This window comes from Rhinatrema bivittatum, chromosome 2 (assembly GCF_901001135.1).
Source record: "Rhinatrema bivittatum chromosome 2, aRhiBiv1.1, whole genome shotgun sequence".
NCBI lineage: Eukaryota > Metazoa > Chordata > Amphibia > Gymnophiona > Rhinatrematidae > Rhinatrema > Rhinatrema bivittatum.
In genome coordinates, this window is record NC_042616.1 from 517,491,913 (window position 1) to 517,514,968 (window position 23,056).

A 23,056-nucleotide genomic window follows, 5' to 3' on the forward strand; every position below is an offset into this window, starting at 1 on the left:
CTGGGGCAGTGTTTGTGCTTTGCATTTTCAATCCTAGCTCTAAGTTGAGTAGTACAGTATACTAGGATTGTCTGACTCCAGGCAGAAATTTTGCTTTGCAACTAGGAAAGGAACAAGTGTGACTTTGGGAACAGCGCTGCAACTTGTCTGGGTTTTATCAGAGCAGCACTGTTTTTGGGCATGTTAACAACCACATTTTTGTCCCCCACTGACTTAATAGTGCTGCGTTAGAGGCTTTTAAATGTTGGCATCTATACGATGAAATACTATAAAACCAAGGCCTAAGATCAAAATATAGTATTTATATTTTAAAGATTTGCTTTGCAAGGCAGACACAGTTTTATTGCGTATTTCCTTGTTGTTGGTGAGTAGGGATGTCTGACCTGAAAGACTGGAGACATATTAATTAAAATTAGCACATCTTTACTAATATGTTGGCCAAGTATTGCCTCACCAGCAAGATAATGGAAAAATAGTTGAGACATTGTGAGATCCAGCCATTGCACTGGAAGGTTTTGCAAAGGTTATTCATACATTGCCTTGGTATGGCAGAAAGAAGATTGGGGAGAAGGCTTTGATTGATATATTTAGGTTTATGTTTCCATTTAAAATGTTTCAGATGATATGATTCATAAGATGTGGGGCACAAGACGTAATTCATGTCCATATCCTCATACCATGATATGCTTTTATTAGTAAGGAAAAAGGCCTGCAGACATTTTTAACCTTTTCAAACTATTTGAGATTTAGCTTGCCCAACAGACAGTTTTATGTTATAGTCACGCAGTGTTAGGCTATGGTTTCTTTTCCCGGAGGAAGCACAGTGGCAAGAAGCTTCAAGATGGACCTTTTACACTGTTGAACATTGTAAGGCCAATATTTGCACATTATATCGCCCAGGTTTTATGTACCAATTAGGAAGATAGACCACCTTGCTCTGGGATACAAGAAAAACCTGTACTTTTTAATTTTTTTCATCTTCTGTTTTCAAGGCATTTTGGCAGCATTCCCATATGAAATAACTTTGAAAACAAGACTTGACAGGCCAGCACTGACTCAACTGTTTCTTACTTATGATCTCCCCTTCCCCTTACAGCTATGAAATGAGTAGCCAGGGCACTTTACTATCAGCGAAGCACAACTTTATGTAAGTTTAGTAATTGGGCTCTTTTCTATAGGTGAATTTCTGCAAATACAAGAATATGCAGCCCATGTTTAGAACCCTACTTAAATCATAGAGGCCCAGTATTGCAAGATCTGCAATTCTTTCAAAATCATAATTTTAAGTAGGGTTTTACCAATCAGCTTTTTTCTCACCAACTTCTGCCAGTCAGCTGTTTATTACAATTTTGTCTGTCTTGTTCACTTCTCAACCACAACTGTTTGAAATTCATACCACAATTCAGGTAGAGCCCTGTGCTATGTTATTTGACAACCAAAGTGAATATCTTTACTCTTGAAATAAACTGTGGGTCGTACTTTTTTAATTCTCACAAATGTATAGGGAGAGTAATTCAAGAACACTGCACGTAGTGGTAAAAATTGTTGAAACCTATAATGTGCATACTTTGGGGTAGATTTTAAAAAGCATTTACTCGAGCAAAACTGGTTTTTGCTCGAGTAAATACACTTTACTCAAGTAAGTGGGCTTTTCAAAATTGCTACAATATATGCCATTGAATTGTCCATAGGATTTACTCAAGTAAGTGCACTTTACTCGAGTAAATAGCTTTTGAAAATTGCTACGATAGTATGTCACATTTACATGCGTAACTCCTTTGAAAATTACCCCCTTTATTCCTAATTTTCAAAGTGATTTTATACAAATAAAATTGCTTTGGAAAAGCCGGGTTAAAGTCCTTAAATAAATGCACACGTTACATTCAGGAAGATATGTCTGTTCTCACAGGATAAGCAGGATGGTTGTCCTCACAAATGGGTGACATCGAGGATGGAGCCCAACCACGGAAAACTTCTGTCAAAGTTTCAGGAACTTTGACTGGTCCCTACTGGGCATGCCCAGCACGGCACTAACCCTGCAGCCAGCAGGGGTCTCCCTTCAGTCTTCTTTTTTCCGCGTAGCAGTTGCCACGCGGTTAAGGAGCTCTTACCACATTCCTGACAGGAATCTCTTCAACTACTTTCTTGAAGAAAAAATTGCCCCTCAGGGGTCTCCCTTCTTCAATTTTTCCTCCGCGGTACTTCGGTAAGTTTTTGCCGTTGTTTCTGTTGACTACCGTCGAGTTTGACCCTCGAGGCCTGTTCGCAGTCAACTGTCCCGCGGCTAAATTTTTGGCCTATGGCCATGGCGTCGGGGTTCCGTCTGTGCCCGGACTGTACGCGTACTATGTCCATCACAGACCCACATAGAGTCTGTGTTTAGGGAGTGAGCATGATGTCTTAACTTGCACCAAATGTGCCCTAATGACACCAAAAGGTCGCAAGGCCAGAATGGAGAAGATGGGACTCCTTTTCCATGCTCACACTCCGACGCCATCGATTGCATCGACGTCATCGGAACCGGCACCGTCGAAGTATCATAGTCATCGACAGCCTCCCGGTGACTGTCCGCCATCAACGTCTTCACGGCCATCGACTCCTGTCCCTTCCCCCGAAGATCGAGGGGATCGGAAAGAGAAACATCGCCATCGACGTCATAAGTCTCGGACCGTCGAGGAATCGAAGTCATCGACCTCAGTACTGTCCGAGCCGCCTTCGAAGAAGTCTCGACCAGAAGTGGCACCGTCCACTCCTGTCTCGCAGACACCGAGGCAACCCTCACCCCTCCGAGGTTTGGGAGCCGCGATTCCACCGATGACTGTGGTCCCTCCGGCTCAGCCTCTGCCTCCCTCTCCCGTAGAGCCGGGTCTTGTTACATAGAAACATAGAAACATAGAAATGAAGGCAGAAGAACACCAAATGGCCCATCCAGTCTGCCCAGCAAGCTTCACACATTTTTTCTCTCATACTTATCTGTTTCTCTTAGCTCTTGGTTCTATTTCCCTTCCACCCTTCCACCCCCACCTTTAATGTAGAGAGCAGTGATGGAGCTGCATCCAAGTGAAATATCTAGCTTGATTAGTTAGGGGTAGTAGCCGCCGCAATAAGCAAGCTACACCCATGCTTATTTGTTTTACCCAGACTATGTTATACAGCCCTTATTGGTTGTTTTTCTTCTCCCCTGCCATTGAAGCAGGGAGCTATGCTGGATATGCGTGAAGTATCAGTCTTCTCCCATGCTGTTGAAGCAGAGAGCCATGCTGGATGTGCATCGAAAGTGAAGTATCAGGCACATTTGGTTTGGGGTAGTAACCGCCGTAACAAGCCAGCTACTCCCCGCTTTGTGAGTGCGAACCCTCTTTTCTTCCCTGCCGTTGAAGCAGAGAGCTCTGCTGGATGTGTGAAGTATCAGTTTTTCTTCTCCCCTGCCGTTGAATCAGAGAACTATGCTGTATATGCATTGAAAGTGAAGTATCAGGCTTATTTGATTTGGGGTAGTAACCGCCGTAACAAGCCAGCTACTCCCCTCTTTGTGAGTGTGAATCCTTTTTTCCACATTTCCTCTTGTTGTTGAAGCTTAGAGCGATGTTGGAGTCACAGTAAGCATGTGTATGTTTATTTAATAAGGGTATTGACTCCAGGCAGTAGCCATCATTCTGGCGAGTCACCCACTCTTCATTGGCAGCCTCTTGACTTTATGGATCCACAGTGTTTATCCCACGCCCCTTTGAAGTCCTTCACAGTTCTGGTCTTCACCACATCCTCCGGAATGGCATTCCAGGCATCCTCCACCCTCTCCGTGAAGAAATACTTCCTGACATTGGTTGTGAATCTTCCTCCCTGGAGCTTCAAATCCCAGGTCTCCGGGCAGAACTGGACCGGCTGGTCCAGGAGGCCATCGACAAGGCGATGCTCCGGTTCCAGACTCCTCCGGCACCGAGAGTGGAACCGGCCACCGACCCGATTCCAGCAGCACTGGCACCGCTGCTTGCTCGGATGGATGCGCTTACAAGGGCCCTTCCACCGATAATGCCAGGGTCACCGATCTCATCAGGTGGAGAAACACCGTTCCAGATTCCCCCTTCGGGGGTAGTTCCATCAGTGCCTTGTCGTCCCTCGCCACCGATACTCTCCTCGGGGGCGATACGCACATCAGCTCCACCGAAAATTTTGATGTCGGCGCCGAATCCTTCGATGCCGACACCGGTACCGATGCCGGCACCGATTCCATTGAGAACATTCTCGATGCCCCCGGTAATTCCTTCAAATTTCTCGGAGCCTCTACCAGGGCCTTCAGGTACACAGCCCCCTCATGGTCCTATAGGTCAGCATCCTGATCCTTATGACACCTGGGGTGATGATACCTCTACTGACACCGATGATTTGCCTTCACCACCCTCTCCTGTGGAGAGTAGAAAGCGTTCCCCTCCTGAGGACCTCTCTTTCATAAATTTTGTGAAGGAAATGTCTGAGTTGGTCCCTTTTCAGCTTCAATCTGAACAAGATGACAGGCACCAGATGATGGAGTTGCTCCAATTCTTGGATGCCCCCAAAGTCATCACCTCTATTCCAATTCATCAGGTTTTTCTGGACCTTCTAAAAAAGAATTGGGAATCCCCTGGATCTGTTGCTCCAGTAAATAAAAAAGCTGACTCTACCTATCTCGTACAGTCAGCACCTGGCTTTCAGAAACCACAATTAGACCATCACTCTGTTGTGGTAGAATCAGTTCAAAAGAAAGCTAAACGAATAAAGCCACATTCTTCCATACCTCCTACTAAGGAAAATAAATTCCTAGATAGTATAGGTAGGAAAGTATACCAAGGAGCTGTGCTGATTTCCAGAATAGCTTCTTATCAATTATATATGACTCAGTACAATAGGGTCATCTTGAAACAAATGCAGGAGTACTCAGATGCCTTGCCAGAGCAGTTCCAGCCACAGCTTCAATCCCTACTAAATAAAGGGTTTGAAGCTGGGAAGCATGAAATAAGAACTGCTTATGACATCTTTGATACTTCCACTAGACTTTCTGCTACGGCCATCTCTGCCAGACGCTGGGCTTGGCTTAAGTCGTCTGACCTTCGCCCGGAAGTTCAGGGCAGGCTCTCTGATTTGCCCTGTCTAGGGGATAATTTATTTGGTGAGCAAATTCAGCAAATTGTTGCTGAACTAAAAGATCATCATGAGACACTTAAACAGCTCTCATCTATTCCTTCTGACTTGCCTTCTAAACAACCATTTAAGAAGGACTCAAAAAAGTCATTCTTCCGTCCACGGAAGTATTATCCCCCACTAGCCAAGTATAAGCCTGCGAGGCCTTACCATAGAACTCAGCCTCGCCAGTCTCAAAAAGAAAAGCCCGCAGCAGCTCCACAACCTGGCCCTGCATCGGGTTTTTGACTTTCAATTAGAGAGCAGATGCCACATCCCTCTTCCAACCATACCTGTAGGAGGTCGATTAGGCCATTTTCTACAAAAATGGCACCATATCACCACAGATCAATGGGTGATAGCGATAATTGCACAGGGTTACCACCTCAACTTCCTGTCTCTCCCTTCGGACTCCCCACCCCGGCAGGCGTGGAGACTCACCGATCACTCTGTTCTTCTAGAGCAGGAAGTATCCCTTCTCCTCCAGTCAAACGCTATAGAACCCGTTCCTCTCTCACAACAAGGACTAGGGTTCTACTCCAGGTACTTTCTGATCCCAAAAAAGTCAGGAGGACTTCGACCAATCCTGGACCTACGGGCCCTCAACAAGTATCTTTACAGAGAGAAGTTCAAGATGGTAACCTTGGGCTCGCTTCTCCCTCTTCTGCAAAGAGGAGACTGGCTCTGCTCTCTAGACCTAAAAGACGCCTACACTCACATTGCGATAACTCAATCTCATCGCAAATACCTCCGTTTTTTAGTAGGCCGAAATCACTACCAATACCGAGTGCTACCTTTCGGCCTGGCATCTGCACCACGGGTCTTCACCAAATGCCTCGTGGTGGTTGCAGCGTTCCTCAGGAAGGAAGGTGTCCACGTCTACCCCTACCTGGACGATTGGCTAATCAGGGCCCCAACCCAGCAAATCGCTCAGTCCTCCCTGACCCTGACAATTCAAACTCTACTTTCTCTAGGGTTTCTTGTCAATTACGAGAAATCCTACTTAATCACATCTCAAACCTTATCCTTCATTGGGGCAGACTTGGACACCTTACAGGCCAAAGCCTTCCTGCCTCATCAATGAGTTCAAACCCTTGTGTCCCTAGCTTGCCAGTTGCAGTCTCAACGCACAGCAACAGCTCGCCAATTCCTCATTCTGCTGGGTCACATGGCCTCCTCAGTTTATGTGACTCCCATGGCCCGCCTGGCCAAGAGAGTCATGCAATGGACTCTGAGATTGCAATGGGCCCAAGCTGTTCAGCCTCTGTCCTCCATTGTTCGCATCACCGATGCACTCCATCTGTCTCTTGCCTGGTGGACAAATCAATTCAACCTCCTACAGGGCTTGCCTTTTCTTCCACCAGACCCTCAGGTAATCCTCACCACCGACGCTTCCAACATCGGTTGGGGAGCCCATGTAAACAACTTACAAACTCAAGGGTTCTGGTCACTAGAGGAAGCCAAACACCAGATCAATTTCCTGGAACTGAGAGCAATCCGATATGCTCTCAGGACTTTTCAAGATTGCCTATCGAACCACACAATCTTAATTCAGACGGACAACCAGGTGGCCATGTGGTACATAAACAAGCAGGGAGGCACAGGCTCCTTCCTTCTGTGTCAGGAAGCTGCGCAGATTTGGGCAGAAGCCCTCTCCCACTCCATGTACCTCAGGGCCACCTACTTGCCGGGAGCAGACAATATATTGGCAGACCAGCTGAGCCGTGTCTTCCAACCACACGAGTGGTCGCTCGATCCCTTGGTAGCGACCTCTCTGTTTCACAAATGGGGTTATCCCCATATAGACCTCTTTGCGTCCCCTCAGAACCACAAAGTGGACAATTACTGCTCTCTTATTCAGAGCCAGCACTCTCGGCCGAGGGATGCATTCTCCCTCAAGTGGACAACCGGTCTGCTTTATGCATTCCCTCCACTTCCTCTTCTGTCGAAGACTCTCGTGAAGCTACGTCAGGACAGGGGAACTATGATCCTGATAGCACCGCACTGGCCACGCCAAGTGTGGTTTCCCATACTTCAGGATCTCTCCATCCGCAGGCACATTCCTCTGGGAAAGGACCCGCATCTGCTCACTCAAAACGACGGATGCCTCCTTCATCCCAACCTCCAAGCCTTGTCCCTGACGGCATGGATGTTGAAAGGTTAGTCCTTCAGCCATTTAACCTTTTGGATTCAGTTTCTCGTGTCCTGATCGCTTCACAAAAGCCTTCCACAAGAAAATCTTATTCCTACAAATGGAAAAGGTATACATCATGGTACACTTCTCAGTCCCTTGATCCCCTTTCCTGTCCAATTTCTAAATTCTTGGACTATCTCTGGCATCTATCAGAATCAGGTCTAAAGACCTCTTCCATTAGAATGCATGTCAGTGCGGTAGCTGCCTTCCATAAAGGTATCAGGGGTGTCCCTATTTCAGTACAACCCCTTGTAACACGCTTTCTTAAAGGCTTGCTCCATTTGAAGCCACCTTTACGCCCCTTCTTGGGACCTTAATCTGGTTCTTGGTCGCCTTATGAAACCTCCTTTCGAACCTCTTCACTTCTGTGACCTAAAATATCACACATGGAAAGTGTTATTCCTTTTGGCTATCACTTCAGCTCGCAGGGTTAGTGAATTACAGGCCCTAGTTACCTATCCGCCTTACACTAAACTCCTGCAGGACTGGGCGGTACTCCGCACTCACCCTAAATTCTTACCTAAGGTAGTTTCGGAGTTTCATATAAATCAATCCATCATACTACCTATTTTCTTTCCCAGGCCCCACTCCAACTCCGGGGAACAGACTCTGCATACCCTTGACTGTAAACGTGCTCTAGCTTTCTATCTAGACTGTACAGTAGCCCACAGGAAGAGCACTCAATTATTCGTCTCTTTCCATCCTAACAAGTTAGGGCAACCTGTGGGTAAGCAGGCTCTTTTCTCCTGGTTGGCAGACTGCATCTCATTTTGCTATCAGCAAGCTGGCATTCCTTTCCAAGACCGTGTCAAAGCACACTCTGTGAGGGCCTTGGCGACTTCAGTAGCACACCTTCGATCGGTGCCGCTTCCTGACATCTGCAAGGCTGCCACCTGGAGTTCCCTCCATACATTTGCAGCCCATTATTGTTTGGACAAAGCTGGAAGACAGGATTCCATCTTCGGCCAGTCTGTCTTGCATAACCTTTTTCCAGCATGATGTACCAACACCCTTCCACCTTCCCGGTAGGGTGCGGATGCCCTCTACCAAATTTCACCCCAGTTGTTGTGCCTGTTGCACGCCGTTGGGTACATTTGGTGCATGTTCGGACATTCTCAGCTCGGTTCTCACCCATTTGTGAGGACAACCATCCTGCTTGTCCTGTGAGAAAGCAAATGTTGCTTACCTGATGTAACAGGTGTTCTCACAGGACAGCAGGATGTTAGTCCTCACGAAACCCGCCTGCCACCCCGCGGTGTTGGGTTCGTTTTATTTTATTTTTTTGCACTGCCTGTAGCTTTGAAACAAGACTGAAGGGAGACCCCTGCTGGCTGCAGGGTTAGTGCCATGCTGGACATGCCCAGTAGGGGCCAGTCAAAGTTCCTGAAACTTTGACAGAAGTTTTCCGTGGTTGGGCTCCATCCTCGATGTCACCCATTTGTGAGGACTAATATCCTGCTGTGCTGTGAGAACACCTGTTACATCAGGTAAGCAACATTTGCTATCATAGCAGTGGCTAACTTCTGCATGTAGACTTCAGCTCGGACTTTTGAAAATCCAAAAGTCTGTTTGTAAGGGCTATTATTGCCCCGGCTGCAGCCCCTGGAATGCCTGCATTCGGGCCGATACAGTAAACCGCGCGGGAGAGCCGGCAAGTGCCGCTCTCCTGACGCGCACCCAGGCCACTCTCCTGGGCGCGCAATTCACTAAGCAAAGGTATGCAAATGAGGGCCCGCAGTAATAAAGAGGCGCTAGGGACACTAGCGCGCCCTAGCGCCTCCTTATTGACAGAAGCGGCGGCTGTCAACGGGTTTGACAGCCGACGCTCAATTTTACCTGCATCTGTTGTACCATATTGAAGGATAAACAAATTTTTCTTCAAATACTGAAACATACAAACATGCGAGGTCTGGTGCCATTGTAGCACCCATTGCGGTTCCATGAACCTGCTGGTAGAAATCATTTTGAAACATGAAATAATTCTGTGTGAGTGCAATCGCAGCCAATTCAACCAACAATTGTGTCGGGACCTTCTTGTCTATCCTTGTATCCAAAATCTCACGTATCAGATCAATAGTTGCTCTTTGAGGGATATTAGAATATAAAGATTCTATATCCATTGATATAAGCAAAATAGGTTCTACCATATCAGGAAGAGTTTGTAATACTGTTATCAAATGTGATGAATCTCTTATATAAGATCTAGCTAATGGGACAAACGGTCGTAGAAAATGGTCTACAGACCTCGCATGTTTGTATGTTTCAGTATTTGAAGAAAAATTTGTTTATCCTTCAATATGGTACCAACATGTGAGGTTGTGGTGTCGTTATATTGACGATATCCTTGTGATTTGGTCTGGTACCCAATGTGAATTTGAAAGTTTTTTCCATTTTTTGAATAATTCAGATAGAAATCTCAAATTCACCTGTGATATTCAAACCCAATGGGTTCCATTCTTGGACATGAGAGTGGGGAAGAAAGATGGTAGAATTGTTACTGAGTTATACTGGAAGGCAATAGATAGAAATGGACTTTTACATTTTAATAGTTTTCACCCCAAACATATTAGAGAGAATATCCCAGTGGGACAATTTTTTAGGTTAAGGAGGATTTGCTCTGATGTTCCAACCTTTAAAATTCATGCAAAGGATTTGCAAGAGAGATTTGGTACAAGGGGTTATCCCACACGTATTGTTAATCAGGCTTATAAAAGAGCCCGGTATATCAACAGAGATTTGTTACTTAAACCGAAGAAGAAGCAGAAATCACCATCTTTGGTATGTGTACTACCCTATTCAAATAGAGTAGGGGATTTGATACAGGTGATAAAAAACCATTGGCATCTTGTTAGTGGTTTTGATGGTATGAGGGATCCCCCAATGTTTTCATTTAGAAGATCTAGGAATCTCAGGGATATCTTGGTACACTCGGATTTAGGTGATAAGGAATTACAAGATGAAGGTACTAGTGGACATTACCCCTTCACCAAATGTAGTGTGTGTAAACTCAGTTTATCAATAAAATCTTTTACCCATCCGGTTTCGGGCCGAAAATTTCTTTTAAGGAATTTAACAACTTGTCAAACATGCTCGGTGGTGTATATAGTGCAATGCCCATGTGGGCTTTTGTATGTTGGGAAAACATCAAGAACGATTAGAATTCGAATATTGGAGCATTGCAGTAGAATCCGGAATGAGGTAGAAACTGCTCCTCTTGTAAAACACTGGCGTGAATATAAGCACATGGTAGAACTATGTTTTTTTGTGTTACAGAAGGTATATAACAGACGTGGAGGAAATGTAAATAAAACATTGCTGCGTATGGAGCAGCGATGGATTTTTACATTGGGAACCTTATGGCCCCAAGGTCTTAATGATAAAATTGATTGGGCAGAATGTTTTTGAATCTTAAGAGCTAATTTGGATTGAAAGGTGTAGTTAACCATTGTAGGTTTGATTGAATTTGGCGGGCAAAATCAAGGGGTGGAGACTAGTTGAGTAAGTTGTTTTTGATTGGTGTTAAGGGATTTAAAAGGACGGGAGAAGACGTAGAGTTTACTTCCGTTGAATCACTCGATGGCGGCGTCTCTTTGAGCTGTGGTGAAGTTTGTGTTAAAGATTGAAAAGGTAAGGATTCTTTATTGCGCATGTTGAGATAATTCTCTGAAGAGAAGAAAAGATTTTTTAAACTATTCTGATTCACTTCATTTTAGATTTACTTTACATGAGATGAAGCGTTCTATTGAATGAGTAAGACGCTAAAAAAGAGTCGGGGATGAGTTTGGCTGTACGTCTGAGAAAAGGTGTTTTGGGACGTTCAGGTAAAATGGCTTATGAATAAATTTTGAAGTTTTGGAAATATAAATGTAATTTGAAAGTATTAATTAAATTTGTATAATGTTATAGATGGTAAACCCTGTGGATAGATATTGAGGATACATGAGCAGTAGGAGATCCCTCAGAAATTCTCCTGAAGAAGCCTAAGGGAAGGCGAAACATGTTGAGAGAAATTGAAGAAAGATTGAAAGGAGAAGATGAAGAAGGATTGAAAGGATTGGTGTCCTTATAATGAACAGAAAATTTCTTATGCAATAGAACTCTTTCTGCTTGCAAATAGATTACATTGATAATGTTATGTGCAAATGTTTATATTTATGTCTAATTTAAATGATTAGAATTTCTTATGAATAAGAATTATTAAGGTGTGAGTGAATGATATGAAGAATGAATGGGATATGTATGGGTATGTTGAGATTTTTAAATGTCTATTTTCTGGGGAAAATGGAAATATAATTGGGGTATGTGTTTTATGAGACTTTCACTAATAAAGATTCAAAACTAGATATATGTCACTATGTATTATTGAAAACTGATTAGTTAACATGCCAGCAAAACATAACGAGAGGGGAAAAAAAAAAACAAAACTATAAGAGCCCAAAGGACCCACCAAAATCTCATGTCTTACCCCTCACTTAGAAAAAATAAGATTAAATAAACAAATAGCTCATAATCGGGCTCAAAATAGGAATAAGCTTTATGAGAAAAAAATGCAAAAGGCAGAAAAAGACAATTATAAAAGACTTAAAAATTCAGCCTTTCATTTAGCTCTCTGTCTCCTTAGCATATTAAAAGAAAAAGAGTGTTCCAGGTGCACTGCAGCAAAACTTGAAGAAAAATCTACATTACTTTATGGAAATAGCAAAGTAATTGTGGATAAACTTAGAAGCACCACTTCTCGTAGCAGCCAATCACAGCGAATTTTATAAGAAATGTATCTAGCCAGGAGTCTGGGATAGCATCCAAAAGTGTTAAATAAAACTTATGATACCAAGCTCAAAAAATTAAAATAGTGGAAGAGAAAATTATTAAATTAGGTATCAAAAGTAGAGATCCATGTTAACTCCCCAACAAACATTGTTTACAACCATTTCCATAACAGATTCTGTGCAAAAATAAAATATAGTAAGGGCTGCATGTCACTCAGGTGGGACTCCCAAAATCATGGCAAAACATTTTCCCCACGTAAAAAACGTGAATCGTGTCTCTTCCAACTACTCAAGGTGAGAAAAAGCCTGTCATGACACAGTCTTTGCTGAATGCGCCAGCATGTCTAAGAGAAAAAGAAAATTACTGTTTGCCTACAGCTTTGCTCCATTAAGTCCTGATACCAAAAAGAGTAAACTATAATGGAGAAATGCTTTAGTTAAAATGCCAGTAAAACATAACAAGAGGGAAAAAAAAATTTAAATTATAAGAGCCCAAAGGACCCACCAAAATCTCATGTCTTACCCCTCACTTAGAAAAAATAAGATTAAATAAACAAATAGCTCATAATCGGGCTCAAAATAGGAGTAAGCCTTATGAGAAAAAAATGCAAAAGGAAGAAAGAGACAATTATAAAAGACTTAAAAATTGCTTTGTCCGGAGAGAAGAAAAAGAAACTGTGACCTTGATGGAATACCTTTAACTTTGCAGGAAAAAGCAGTGCGAATCATACCCCTTTTTATACATTTCAGAGCACATCGGTGCCATATTTTTCCTCTGGGCTGCAAAACAAGGGGAATAATCATTGAAGATTAATGACCCCCCCCCTGGTATTCTGCTGACTTCACTTTACGGTAACCTCTCAAGAGATTTACATTATGTGCCCAGTTGAGAATCCTAGCAATTACCGGTCTAGGCCTGTCTATGTCTTCTTATCGAATGCCAATCCCATGAGCATGTTCACAGCATAGAAAGCCGTTTTACGTCTGCATGCCTAGCTTTTGCAGCCATTTTTCCAGCAAAGTGGTAAGTTCTTCATCTTTCACTGTTTCAAGAACTCTCATAAATTGAATATTGCTCCTCCTACTCCTATTTTCCAGGACTTCTTCCTTTTCTCTGAGGGAATGTGTAACCTGAATCATGCAGTTTTACACATTCCATTTCAGATTCTTGCATCATTCCTCACTGTTCCACCTCTTCAAGCATGGTTGAATGTGATTCAAAACTTTTTCAGTTCTTCCATCGTGGAACTGTAAGTTATTTAGCTGGTTATCCAAAGCTGCCGACGCACTTTTGGAAATTTGTTGAAGCATATTAGAGAGAACCACCACTAGCTTGCCCTCGTCACCGCTCACCGCCTTCTTCTGAGTTGCCACCTTTGGTTTATCCCGAGTTCCCGTCAGAATTTTTGTGCTCATAACTCACAATTGGCCCAGCTCCATAGCTTACAAGTGCCTTTCATATTTTTACATCTGCTCATGCTTTGTTTTTAGTTCTTAGATGAGTTTGCAGCCTTTTAATTCAAAGATTTTGTGGAACGCTGCAGGAACAGCAATCCTCTGCTTCTGGTCACCTTTGCTGTATCACTGGAAGTCAACTTTTTATTTTTATGAATTTTTTGCCATCATATCTTGTTAATCATTCTTTATTTATATCAAAATTAGCAGTCAACTATATATATATATATATATATATATATATATAGATAGATATAGATATAGATATATATATATTTTCATTTATTTATTTATTTATTTATTTATTTATTTATTTCCCTGAAGGCAAACGGATTACCATGTGGATCACGTCATACATCGTCTGGTATCAGTTGATGAATTTTGTACTTTAATTGTACATTGCTTTGAGTTGCTCTAGGAATGCAATCCATAATAAGAAATAATAATCAATGAATCGATCAGATACCTTCTAGAGCAGGGGTGGGCAAGTCTGGTCCTCGAGGGCTGCAAACCAGTCGGGTTTTCAGGATACCCCTAATGAATATGCATGAAATAGATTTGCATACAACTGAGGCAGTGTGTATGCAGGTCTCTCTCATGCATATTCATTAAGGATATCCTGAAAACCCGACTGGTTTGCGGCCCTCGAGGACCGGAATTGCCCACCCCTGTTCTAGAGCTTTCCTAAAATGTGTTGGTAAATGTTTTTGGTCACGTGTGCCAGTTCCTGCAGTTTCACAGCATGCCTTGGTTAGTTTTCTTCTGCATATTTGTGCAGATGTATTTTCTGTGAAGAGCAATTCCCTGTTGACTTTCTTCTTGATTGCAATTTTCCTCTTTGGTTTCTTTCTAAGTGAAAATTTACTCCTTTGACATGCTTCAAAGAAATAAAGGCCAGCAACTTCAAGTATTACACTAAGTGCAGATGAGGAAGTCAGCTTCATATGGTTGTGAACGGATCATGATTCAACCCTTTGTAGCATCTGTTCAAGGATATCACCTAGGCCAGTTAAATTCCAAAAGATGAGGCTCAAGTCCTATGTTGAAAGGGATTAAGTCAAATGGGATCTACTGACCCAGTACCAATGGCAAAGTCAAAGGACAATGGAGCACCATAGTCATCTGGAGCAACTTTGGATACACAGAAGGGAAGAACATTTTTACCTTTTCAAAGAATGAACAACCTAACCCCCCACATTAAAAATTTAACCAACCAACTATACATATGAGTTATAGTCCTTGTAACTCTTTTTACTCGACAATACATGAGAAAGGCACAATGGCATCTCAGATATTATTGGAATCAACATTTACAGCCCCTTTGCATAGAATATTTCTCTCCAAAACTCTCACCAGAACTTTGAATTGGTGGATTAAACCGTCTAGTTTGCTTTCTGGTCAACAATTTCAACAGCCCCAGATTCAACAAGTACTAAATATGGATGCCTTCAGCCAAAATTGGGAAGCCTATCTCAATATAGTTTGCTCTCAGGGAACTTGGCCATTCTATAACAGAACCATCACATAAGAGTCATAGAGCTGATAGCCGATTTAAAAGCTCTCTTAGTATTCAAAACAATATTAAGGGGAATAGTGGTTCAAATTCAAATGGACAGTATAATAGCATAAACAAATAAGGGGGAACAGGGTCCTCAAAGATATATGATGAAGCTTGCAAAATCTAGAACTAGACAATTTCAAGACAGATACATCAAAATGCCATTCATCTCTCAGGGAAGGAAAATGTTTTAGTACACTTGTTGAGTCGCCAGCTGTAACCTTACAAGTGGTCTCTTCATCTGAATACAGAACAGTGACTGTTTCAACTTCTCTTCCTCTGCAACTCCCAGGAGGAAAGCCAGAAGTAGCAACAAATGAGGCACAGCTATGGGAGAGGCAGAGCAGTAGGAGAGTCTGGCCGAGCCATGAATACAGGCAGGTGATTGGAGCACTGCCAGGGTGCCACCGCTGATTGGCGCCTGGCCTGACCGGATTAAGAAACTTCCTAATACATGAAGGGTATTGAAATGGAACATATATATCACAAACTATTATCTTAGCCCCTAATTAACATGTTTTAAATGTTGTGTTGACCTAGAATATAAATGTTTATTTTGTAAACCGTTGAGATCTTCTATTGGAATGATGGATTATAAATATAAACATTAACATAAAATATAAATTATGGAGAACACCGAAGAAAGACTTCTTTGCAGTGCTGCTCAACCACAAGCTTCCTCTATTTTGTTCCTAAAGACCATCCCTTATTTTTGTGTTGGATGCCTTCTCAGTTTTATGGTACAAAGATCTAATGTAAGCATTCTTTCCAATACCTCTAACTGCGAAAACAATATTCATGTTAAGGCATGGAGGAAGAATGATTCTAATTGCCACCTTTTGGATTCATCTACAGATATGTCCAGTTCTTCCAACTCCATATACTGAATCACTTCTACAACCCAACCTTTAAATTCTAGCACTCACAACATGGATTTTCAAAGCAAATCAATTCAAGTGATGTCTTTTTCTTCAGAAGTGAAAGAAGTTATTTTGGCAGCAAGAAGACCAATAAGCCAATGACTGTCCATAAAATAGTACTGTAAATGCAGGCAATATCACTAAAATATGTATGTGGATTATCATTTATAGAAAGCCAATAACACCAGTTATAATCATGGCCCACATACAACATGTAAAATCATTGAAACAAAAATATAAAATAATTCTTGTTGAAATGTTGTAGTAATGTCTTGTTTCAATGATTTTACATGTATGATAAAGGGATACCTTTGTCTAGTGCCCCTTGGTATCTCAAAAGGGTTAGATAGGATTTGTGTATAGTAGATGAATAACTTTTAGACTTTAACTCTGAGTGCATACGTTCAGCATTGGCGCTATCTTATGACCTCACCTATTTGTGTGGCTGATTGGTCATGCTGTTTGTGGAGAACATCTGCTATTGGTTAGCAACATTGCTTTCTTTTATCTCATCCCTTTTGCAAGCCCCATTTTCTTTCTTCTGTTTCATCCCCTTTACAGTTCTTTCTCCTCTCCCTTCTTCCCCTAGTTATCTTCTCTCTCTTCAAACCTCCTAGCTCCTTCTGCCTCTCGCTTCAACTCCCCCAGTTCCTTTTATCTTTCTCTCCATCCTCCCTAGCGCAAGCTGTCCTCTGCCCCTTCTTGCTTTTTTCTAACTCCCCCCCCCCTCCAGCCCTTTTGGTCACACCTCCTTTCTAACCCTCCAACCTCTTTTGCTTTCTGAGTCTCCCTCCTCCTTCATTCTAACTCTGCTATAAAGTCTGATCACTTTATTTCCCGAACATTCATAAGCCAATGACTGTCTCTTGCCCTCCACCTCTGAAGTTTTGTTTTTTTTTTAACATGGTAATGCAATGCTGCAAGGACAGGAATGGGTGCTCATGCCCTCCACCCCAAGTTATGTTTTCAGTTAAGTGAGGATGCATCACAGAAAGAGAAACGTGGTGGAGGAGTGGGTATCTGCAGGGGTGGGTAATATGTTACTCTTTAATTCTCTCTTCACCCTGGTAAGCTTAGGCATGCGTCCTTTGATCCTCCATCTCCAAATGATGATAATTTCTAGTACCATTCTTTAAAAATATGAATGGCACTTGCTCTATAAATATTGGCATTACCCTGTTATAACACCTGTAAGTCATAGCAGTCTGACTCATTAGAGTCTCAGCAGGTAGAGAGAGAAACATTAATATTAATTGTTTTTGCAGAAGGCTAGCCTTATGGCGGAGCACCAGCACTCTATGCTGCTGTAAAGGAGATCTATCTAAATTTGAATTCAGGGCTTGACTCCTGCTTTTCAGGATGGCAGAGGCTGGAAGCGCTGTACAAGCAGCATTTTCAGGCGTTCCTTTCCCTCATCCCAGAAAAATACTCACCAGTCTGTGCAAGAGCACTCAGTATTGTACATGTGATTAGAAATTTTGTATTTAAAAACATATGAATTTGATTAAAGATGTTGATTTTTTTTAATGTAGATTCATTTTCTCTTGACACTTTCCCTGCTATTTTTTTTAATTATAAAATTCTAAAGCCCTTTATGGCTTGTGTTTGTTGGGCTGGAAGGTTGCTAGGTGGCACTATAGCAAAGGTTGAAGAGGGGAGGAGACTCCACAATTGCCACAAGTCAAGTCTTATGTCATCTCATCTTTAGAAACCGTTCTTTACATCCTACATGCTACAAAATTTATTAAGGTTTTAGCAGATTCCCATTTGGCTGTATCCATAGGAACCAGAGGTGACAAATTGATCCAAAATAAATCATTTCTATAACTATTTAAACTCTCACTTCAAGTTTGGCAAGTATTTTTCCTTACCAGCCTGTCACATGCATCAGATTGCGTTTCATCTGCTTAACAAACCTGGTGGAATATTCCAGTGTTTGGTGTGCATGCTCTCAATGCCAAATAGTGAAAGTAGGAACTAATCTCTTGTTCTTTGATTTCCCCTATCTAATACCTGCCAAACACTATTAGACATAATGACTGCATTAGGTTTTAAATTGATCATGGACAAACCAACACACAAAGCAGGCCACTCATTAGATCTAACCTTTATTAACAGTAGCCTCCTTGAAAACATAAAAACCGAATACACACAAATCCCATGGTCAGACCACTTCCTCATTAACTCCCGGATAAAGCACAAAGGACCAATAAAAAAACAGAACATGGAACCAGCTGAATTCTCATACCGTCCCCCTTACAACACAGAAATTCTTAAAGACAAACTATCCGAAGAAATAACACACATCAACTACGTAGATAGCCACAACGCTACAACTGACTGTCTAGACAGAATCACTTCTTTAGCTAACGAACTAAATCCTCTCAAAACGGCCCGCATTAAAGAACCAAAGTTAAACAATCCATGGTATAGTGAACAAATCAAAGAAGTAAAACGGATACTTAGCAAAAAAGAAAAAGAATGGAAAAACAACATATTAACCGAGAATCTAAGTACAGAAAACTAGCATACTACAAGAAAACAATCTTAGACACCAAAAAAAAATACTACAGTTCAAAAATAGAAAAATTTGCAAACAACGCCAGAACACTATTTAATATAGTAAACAACCTAACATGCGACAACGCAAACAATCGCCTAACCCTACAAGAAAATCAATGCAATGATGTAGCCCAATTCTTTAAAGACAAAATTGAGAATCTAAGGAAAAAAATCCCCATAACTACAAAACAAGAGATTAAGATGCCCACTATAGATGTCAGTATCTGGTCAGAATTTGAGGAGGTATCACACCCTGAAGTAGAAAAAATGATTAAGCAATTAAACCCTGCTACCCACATAAGCGACACCATACCCATTACAGAATTAAAAAAAAATAGCCGACACAATAACCCCAACCTTAACCTTTTAGGTACCACGTTCCACAAGTGGAACATTTTTTCATATACTTTTAATTACTTGCAAATTTTTTTATACCATATTTATACCATATTTGGGTCTAGTTAACTAAGATATGTAAAAAGGGGCATCAGGAAATAATTCCTTCAATGAGCAGAATCTAAAAGGTTAACCAAAATCATCTACCTCTCACTACATGGAGTAATGCTGGATACCTTGAAAGGAGCCGTAATCAAACCAATTTTTAAGAAAAAGAACCTTGACTCCTTAAATCTTAGCAACTACAGACCAGTCTCCAACTTACCCTTAATAGCCAAACTAATCGAAAAATCAGTTCAAAAACAACTATCAAACCTCTTTGAAAATAACATACTATACCCAGCACAACATGGATTCCGCAAACACTACAGTACAGAAACGTTGCTATTAGCTCTATCAGACAATATCTTAAGAGGATTCGATACAGGAACACACTACATTCTGGTTCTATTAGATCTCTCTGCAGCATATGACACTGTAAACCACAGAATACTAATCAATAGACTGAAAGAAATAGGACTCACTAATAAAACAATAAAATGGTTCGAGTCATACTTAAACAATAGATGTTTCCAGGTACAAATCAAAAATGCACTTTCAGACAAAGTCACACTGCTAACTGGTGTCCCACAGGGATCAGCCCTATCTGCAACACTCTTTAACATTTACCTCCTCCCAGTATGTCATTTACTAGCAGGACTGGGAATCATACACTACATTTACGCAGATGATATACAATTGTTACCCATTCCAAACACCATCGAAGAAACAATGAAACTAGCCAATATGTATCTAGAAATAATCAAACAGCTCCTAAAACAGATGGAACTGGTAATAAACATTGACAAAACTGAATTCTTACACCTTGAATGTAAAAACACACAGCACACACAACCAACATTCACAATAAAAAATATTCAAACCGCTGAGTTAGCAATAAAAGTTAGGAATCTAGGAGTAATAATTGACCCTGAGCTAAACATGAAACAACACATCTCACAGAAAATAAAAGAAGATTACGCAAAACTAATGATCCTGAGAAGACTAAAACCTCTACTAACGATTAACAATTTTTGCACAGTTCTACAAGCAATGATATTCGCAGGCACAGATTATTGTAGCTCTTTGCTTTTAGGACTACCTCAATCTACAATTTGGCCTCTGCAAATATTGCAAAATTCCGCTGCCAGAGTTTTGACAGGCAAAAAAAAGAGTGACCACATTACAGGAACACTTGCTGAACTCCACTGGCTTCCAGTTGAACAAAGAATACAATATAAAGCTTTTTGTATAATCCATAAACTAATCCACGATGAAAAAGCCGACTGGCTTAACACGGCACTGCGCGTGCACGTACCACAAAGAAATCTGAGATCTGCAAATAAAGCTCTACTAACTGTCCCCTCTGTCAAATCAGCACATCTCACGCAAGTAAGGGAAAGATCACTGTCACTGGCTGGTCCCGTACTATGGAACACCATGCCACTCGAAATAAGACTACAGAGAAATCTGAAATTATTCAAAACTAATCTGAAAACCTGGCTTTTTAAACAAGCATTTTATAAAGATAAAGAGAAGGAGAAAAATAGTTGATAGATAAGGATGCACCAAGCTAGAAATTATTAGTAACCTACAAAAGCATATTAATGTTAAAATCAAACCGCCTAATTTGTTCCTAACAATCAGGATTAACTTACACCTTAGTTTATTAATTTGTAATCTATACCACCCATATTTCTCTTTATCGTGCCCTTCTGTAAACCGTTGTGATGGTTATTTCACTTAATGACGGTATAGAAAAGTTGTTAAATAAATAAATCCTTTTTCATAGGGGTGATGTTAGGGTGGTGTGCTGTGTGTTTTTTACATCATACACATCGTTTAGGCCTCACACTGACATCCTATAGCAGTTTTCCTTAATCCATGGCTACTGACTTTGGAGCAACGACCTGATCACAGCAGTGTCTTGTTGGTGCCAAACTGTTTCCACTTTATAATGATAGAACTGAGAGTACCCCAAGGGATATTTGAACATATTTATATTTTCTTATATTTTTACCCCAATCTGTACCTTTGCATAATGTTAACCCAGAGTCCATTCGTCATGCTTTGACCTTTGCTTCTTTGAAGCCCCAAATCAGTCAAGTTGTACGAGATGCCTACTATAAATTGCATATTTTACATAGGCTTCATCCTTATTTGAGTGAAATTGATCTGATAATGATGGTTTATTCCTTAGTTTTGTTCTCATTTAGACTACTCCAATACTTTGTAATTTCAGTATGTCCAGAATTCTACAAGAGTAGTGTCCGGTACTTCAATTTATCAGCATAATACTACAGTTTTACAAACATTTCATTGACTACTGATCAATTAGAGGGTTCAAATTTTAAATGTTAATGTTATTTTTAAAGGTTTTAATGGACTTGTACCTGCAAATTTTAACGCCTCACTGAAATTTTATTGTCCTGCAAGGCCTCTGAGATTGGCCTCACTAAACCTGTTAAATGTTCCTTCTTATAAAGTGATCAGACTGGATGAATCCTGTGAGCGGCTCTTTTATGTTCAAGGTCCTGAGCTCTAAAATTCTTTATCACGTACTATAAAAGATAAGACCTCATTTCTTAAATTCAGAAAAATGGTAAAGGATTTCTTTTTTCAGCAGGCTTTTATCTATTGAACACTACCAGAATGGAGTCAGGTTAAGATTTGATTATCAGGCACAGGTCAAGTTCTACTTATTTATTTATTTATTTATCTCATAATTGATTTTCTTCTATTATTGTCCTGGGAACTGCTCTTTGTGGATATGCTGTGATGCAGTCATGGAAGTGTTGTGCAGAGCTCACTGGTCTTGTTGATTAGTTTAGTATGTTTTATTTATTTATGTTATGTCTTTTATATTTTATACTTGTAATTTATTTAATTTATGGAATTTATGACTGTTTTCTTGGAAACTGCTGAGATGATTGGCAGTATATAAACATTTGAACGAATAAATAAATAAATGCACTTCATACAACAGAAACAGCTTGGTTCTTTATCCAGAAGTATTTGAATCAGCCCAAGTTCAGTTATTGGACACAGGTGAACTTAACTTATTATGGACCATGTTAAGGCAATTTTTTTATTCAGAGATAATAACGGTAATTGGAGTTTATGAGAAACTCTATGCAATCAAGAATTTTTTGTTTTTTTTTCCTTAATTACTTTTGGAATATTCCTATAATTGTTATTTAACAATGAATGTGTAGAGCAGTGATGGCCAACCTTTTGCGCTCAGTGTTTCAAAATTCATAAAAAAAACCGAGCATAACTCGGGTGGTGTGTCACTTCTAGTAAAATCCATAATTTTGTGATATTTGTAGCTCTAATATTAATAACAAAGTTATAATTTTAATATATGTTCTGTATTTATTAATAAAGCAAAAACAAATAATTATTTACCTTACCTGCTTAGTGGCTTTTTTGTTGCTGAATTTCATTGGCTAAATCTTCAATTAAAACACTCTCTCCCCCTCCACCACCACCCCCCCACAAACTCTTACTCCCCTGGATTTTCTCATACACACTCATGCTCTCACACTCACTGGCTCCCTCACATATACACACACACCCACATATACACACACACACACACACACACACACACACACACACACACACACACACTGAACCCCAGGCAGGCTCCCATTCATTTTAACACCACTCCCGTTCCATCCTCCAGGCAGGCACCAATCCATTCTCATGCAGGCACCCATGCATTCACACACATACACCCCCATGCAGAGTTCCATTCATTCACATGCACACACTAAAGGCAGACCCCCTTCTCTTTTGCCAGCAACCTCAGAACCTCTCTCATTCCTCTGCTGCAGCATGGCTATTGGGGAGATGCCGATTGCTGCTACTGACACTGAAGCCCATTCTGCTGCCTCCTCTGTGCAGGCCCCGTGGGCTTCCACTTTCTCCATGCTGATCTCGTACATTGTGAGATCCGCATAGAGAAAGTGCTATTCTTGCACATTCCCAAAGATTACATGTGCCAATC

The 23,056-nt window shown here is 41.0% G+C and overlaps 1 protein-coding gene across 2 annotated transcripts in view; it reads left to right on the forward strand.

Annotated features, from left to right (window-relative positions):
* The window catches only part of CDKAL1 (CDK5 regulatory subunit associated protein 1 like 1), a 2,132,645-nt gene that overhangs the window by 772,698 nt on the left and 1,336,891 nt on the right, over positions 1-23,056 (forward strand). The window lies entirely within an intron of this gene.